Here is a 6,000-nt window from a genome sequence, read left to right as displayed (position 1 = left end):
TAAAAAAATAAATAATTTACGGCTGTATCTGATTAAAGTGACTCAAAATAAGCTGCAAAGTCAGTGAAGTGTCTGTAATGCTGTCTGTGTTTTTGCAGATGCAGACTCGACTCCGTGTCCCTTTTAAAGGGAACTTACTGTATGATGAAAAATCCACTTTTACAGTGTTTTCTAACAATTATTTGGGTAAGCATTTACAGACCCACAAAATGTGAAATACATCTATCCAGTCCTTTGTTTGTGGTCTACAGAAGTCTTTCAACAGAAAAAAATGTTACGTTTCAAATGTTCTCAGTTTGTGACATCACAAGTTGGATTCTGGTAAAAGAAAAAGAAAACCTGTCCCTGGTACCTCTTCCCATAGACTCCACCTCCAGCCTAGAATCAAACATTATATATAAAATATTATATTTGGAACAAAGCTCAGAAATGGGGATGGCACAGCGGGGGGCACAGTACGAATGGACATCGAGTGTCTTCCACTCGTGTCTTTGTCCCTCCTACCAGAGATGTACGGAGAGATTCAAGGAAACGAAGCAAAGGAAAGAGGAAGCTGGAAATCAGTATTTGGAGTCATGAGACGTCCTTTCCTCGACAGCGTCACATGAAGTGACATCAGCTGATCACGTTCAGCTGTCAGTCAGCTGTTTATGTCCGCTCAAACACATAGTATTATTTCTAATCAAACACTCACTGTATTATTTCTAATCAAACACACACTGTATTATTTCTAATCAAACACTCACTGTATTATTTCTAATCAAACACACACTGTATTATTTCTAATCAAACACTCACTGTATTATTTCTAATCAAACACAGTGACAGTGTTCAGTCTGTACATGTATGAAGCCTTTAAACATATGTTGAGCTGTCCTGCTGGTTTAATCTGACAGAAAAGCAGAAGAAGAAGCTTTTCCTTCCTGTGAATAAATAAAACATGTGCTGTTACTTTAGAGACAGACTGTTGTTGTTTTTGTCTCCTACCTTCTCTGGTCCAATCAGATCCAGAGTATTCAGGAGCAGAATCTAAAGGTAGAAGGAGGACATACTGGCTGCAGGAATGTACCTGTGCACAGCTTCAAGTGTCTGGAGAAGATAAAACAAAGATTGAGTCGGCTGCTGTTGTTGAGTCTCTAGCTTCTGTCAGACTGTTTATTTAAACAAATGTTTAGATTCAAAAACATACTAAAATGTATGTTAGTTATTCTCATGTGCAATTTAAACACACATTTACAATACAACATATCCAATACCCATACACAAGCACAAGGTCAAATTATCTAAATTACTATTTTGCAACTGCAATTTTATAAATGTTAACTGACAACTACTAGATAAACACATAATATTGAACATTTAACTGTACAAAGAGGTTTTAACCAAAAAAAAAGTCACAAAGTATTAAAACGGAAAATTAACGGTCACGCACGAGCCCCCTTAGTCTGCTAGCTTTCTTATCTGTTAATACTCTGTAAACATAACTAATCTTTACAACGTATTATAACACCAACAAAACTATAAATATTACACATAATCCACCGAAAATTGTGTTTTTAAACTTAAACTACTGACCTGGAGAAGATAAAACACAGATTGAGTCGGCTGCTGTTGTTGAGTCTCTCGCTTCTGCCAGACTGAAGCGGAGCGCTGTAACCATAGCAACAACACACAGCACGCTCAGCACGCTCAGCAGGGGAAGTGCTGCCCCCTTGTGGTTAAACAGAAATGACTCCAAAAGAAAATCTTTAACAACTGTGTAACATTTATACAAAGCACTAAACACCAAAACCAAAATGTGACAACACATTTCAGTGTGTCACACATTGTTGTCAGAGAAGCTTCCTTTCCTTCACGATCACAGAGGAAGAGAGCAGCTCTCTGATTGGCCGATTGATCACAGAAAAAGAGAGCAGCTCTCTGATTGGACCCTCAGGTTGCAACAAAAATGTTTGTCACTGTGCATTATATTAATTATGATGATCATGAACTTAATAAAAATAAACAATATTACATAATCTTCTCCTGAATTAAGATCTAAGGTCACATATATTATCCAAAACACCCTTACCATGTTTCTCTAACACAAACATGCGTCTCTACAAACCCTCCAATGATGAGAAAAGTCCATCCAGCCTGTGTGCTCAAACAGGCCGTTTGGAGATTTTCCCTCCATGACATCACAAAGGGCGATAACCCCTCTCCACCTAATATCTGCATCGTTCCTGACATTCTTTAAACTGTAAAATGTTGATTTTCCCCTCCTTTCTGACGATGTGTTCGTTTAATTTTTCGCCATGACGTCTTTGCCTCGACACGCTCCATTAAATAAATGACTCATTAGATCAGCTTCTTTAGCTCTTGTTGCATTTAATGCTGTTTGATAGGTCAGGTAAGGTCACGGCTGAGTGTGTGTGTGTGTGTGTGTGTGTGTCCTCTGAGCCGTCAGCAGGTAAATCCTCCTCGGTGTAATCTCAGAGAGGTCGTGTGTATTTCTCTCCACTCTTGAACCTGACTGTGTTGAGTCAAACAAACTCTGATATTAAACTTGATTAAATATGTTCAGTATTCCTGGACGTCATCATCTCCAGGTACATCAAGTTCACTCAAATTAAAGTGGAGTAATCCCATTAAGCTTGTGGCCTAATCCAGAAAAGAAAACTCTTATGCAGGTTGGGATTAAGAGTGTGTCGAGGTGTGTTTCTTTCTCACACGGTAATAGAGCAAACCTCGCCGTGATTTCTTCTCTCTGATGTTTGCTTCGGTGAGAATGAGACGGATGACAACGTGAGCCTGAAGTTTGTGTTTTTATTGAACCGGGAGGATGATGTCCCAGAAGCAGAGGTAAGTCACCTTCACTTTGCCATAAATAGCAGAACCTGTTTGGTTCTGTACTCGATGTTTAGAGAAGCTCTGAGGCTGAAGGTTGCTTTGATTCTCTTTGTCTCTGTGTGAACGTTTACAGGCCGTGCTTTAGATTTAAATGTTGTTTCAAGCCTCCTCTTTACTCTCATTAGTGAGTGCTCATCGTCTGGGTGCTAATTTACTGCGTATGAAAGGTGATGACCTCCTGACTGCAGCCTCGGACGGTAAATCATGATGAAAAGATTTCATTCTTTTTCAGGAGCTACGTGACATGGAGATGATTTTGCAGTTTTGGTTTGCTTTAAGAGGCTGTAACAAACAAACATCTGATCATCCTGATTATAACTGAAATTAAATTAAATATCTCTGCTGCTCTCTTCATGAAGAGCTAATCGCCTCTGAATGAGTCCTCGTCCTTTAAACAAAGTGAAATATGTTGAATAAAATCAACGTAAAGAAATATAAACTTAATAACTGGTTGAAGTTGATTGGTTGACTGATCTGAGTCTTTTCTCCAGCAGGTGTCATGACAACCAGGTGAACTCGAAGAGCAGCACAGCTGCACAGAGAGCCGGGGGGAGGGTGAGTGACACAAGACGCTTCTGACCTGAACAACTAAAATCAAGTTTGTCCCTGAAGCCTGAAGTGCAGAAGGAAACATTCACACAGTTTATTTTTTGGACCCGTTCATTTGGGCTGTTTTTTTTTAATCTTGTTTCACCTCAGGGTCTCCTGAACAAGCTGCTGGATTGTATTGATTATTGCCACGTTACTATCCCGACATAATGAGATAAATATGAGGAGATTTCGGGAAAACAACCCAAATTAAAGATTTGTATTTTGGGCCTTTTCTTTGAGAGGACAGAGAATGGATTAAGCAGCGAATCAGGGAGAGAGAGAGAGAGAGAGAGAGGAATGAGGTGCAGCCCGGGAGAGGGGGGGGGGGAGCAGGCCGGACTTGAACTTGGGTTGTCCACTTGGAGGACTAAAGCCTCCGTACATGGGGCACCACCTGACCGCTAGGCCAGCGTCCCCGAAGACAACCCGAATTCATGTCCTCTGAGGGCTTCTGTAGAAACACTGCTCAAGTCTTAACAGCGTCATTGTGTGCTTATATCATGTATGTGTTTTTTTATCATTCATGTAAAATACTAGATTTACCTTTTTTTTTTAACCCTTAACAGTGTTAAAATATTTAATCTCCCTGATTAACAAGCTGTCCTCCATGAGAGCTGATGCAGACGCTGCATATTAAAGTCTTTCGAGGACATTTTAATATAATACTCTGAATATAAACCCTCTTCGGAGTGTGTGCAGGTTTTTCTGGCCGTGCATGCATCCTGATGTGATTTACGTCTCCATGAATGTGTGAAGATCCGCTCGGTGGAGTTACGAGCTGCAGACCTGCTCCGTCAGGCCTCTTCAGCCTCCTCTCATTGATTTCTCCGTCTCGGGGTTCGGCCCCAGATTAATCTCCTCTGCAGTAGTTGAGGTTGCGTCTCTGCACGGTGTGTGTGTGTGTGTGTGTGTGTGTGTGTATGTGTGTGAGATGGCCTCCCGATGCTCAAGTGTGATTAAGTTTGATGTTTGTGTGTGTTTGTCAGCGGTCACACTCGGTCAGATGGTACTTAAGCAAATTAAGAGCTCTTGTGAGGATTAAGAGGTTTTCTCCAGCGCTGATAGGATTGCACGTCAAAGAGTCCGAGTTTGGAGGAGGGTTTATCAGAAGGTGCGATGTTTGATATCTAAACTGTGTCATCCTCAAACCTTGACACCACGCAGAGCTGAGTTTGAGATGGGTTTCCTCAGATGATCTGCTCTCGTGTCCCTCAGGAAGCTCCTGTGAGCGGCGGAGGGAAACAAGCGGGCAGCAGCGTGAGGAGCAGCAGCTTCAGCAGCAGAGGCTCGGACTCGTCTTCCGTGAGCGGCAGCAGAGCTGGAGGCAGTTTGAAGAGAAGCAGCGTGGGACAGCAGAACTTTCTTAACCCCCCGAGCAGCAGAGCAGCTCCTCGACCCGCCAGACCGCCTCTACGGCTCGGCAGCAGCCGCAGCTTCTCGTCCCTCCAAACCTCCTCTCTCACCGCCGCCACGTTCAGCCGGAGCAGCCGCTCGCTCAGCAGGCTGGACCAGAAACCCAGCAGAGACAGCACGTTCACTTTTACATTTACAACATATCGATCCAGAAATCAGTCAGATATCCTCTTTTTTTTAAATCTCCAATGTGGTCGTAATGTTTGAACGTGTTGTCTTTAAAACAGATTCAGTTCACAAGGATCCAAGTTCACAAGTGAAAAAAGGACGAGCATCAGAAAACAAAGGGCAGCTCAGCAGGTTGGTTGTCTCAGAGACTTTTGTTTGCACGTGTTGTCTTCTCTTTCTCTGTGTGAGTGATGACCTGCTCTGTCTGTGAAGGACCTGCAGCGACCTGCGTCACGATGCTGAGAACATGAAAACACGCAGCTCGTCTGAGCCTGCAGAGTCCTCGCTGGTTTCCTCCTCTGAACATCACTCCAACAAAGTCAAGAAACAGGTGAGCTTCATTTAAACCTCTTTTTTTAAAGCCCTGTGTGTGACTGAGAGATGATCTGAATAATCATGTCTCTCATGTGATGACAGAGCAGAGATGGCGTCTACTCACTCTGCGCGATGACCTCTGGGATGAGACGCAACCTGGTCCAAGCTGTGCTGAAGAACGTGAGGCCCGGTCCTACAGCTGACGTCACAAGGTTAAAAAAACATGTTTTTATTTATTACTAAAAGTTCTGCGTCACTCACATGTTTTTATTTGACAGTTTTCAAACTCAGTCCCACTAGAAATATAATTAAAGCATGTAAAGGTGGATGAAGGGACACATGAGGAGGGTCCAAAGAGGGTCCTTCCTATTTCTAAGCAAGCTATTTTATTTTACTCTTAAATCCTCACCATCACTTCTTAAAGCCTGTTGCTCTGCTTTGTTTAATGGAATCATAAGACGAGACGTCAGCCGGAACAGATTTGTTTCAGTCAGTTTCTCAGGCTGATTGGAGCTCGCAGAGGGAGCTACAGTCATGTTAGCCAGGAGGCTAGCTCACACAGTAAAATCATATCCTGGGAGAGCCAATCACTGGACCTTTCTGCAGGCGGTCCTGAGCTTT

The sequence above is a fragment of the Symphodus melops genome (genome assembly GCF_947650265.1).
Source record: "Symphodus melops genome assembly, chromosome: 17".
Lineage (NCBI taxonomy): Eukaryota > Metazoa > Chordata > Actinopteri > Labriformes > Labridae > Symphodus > Symphodus melops.
This window is presented reverse-complemented; position numbering follows the sequence as displayed.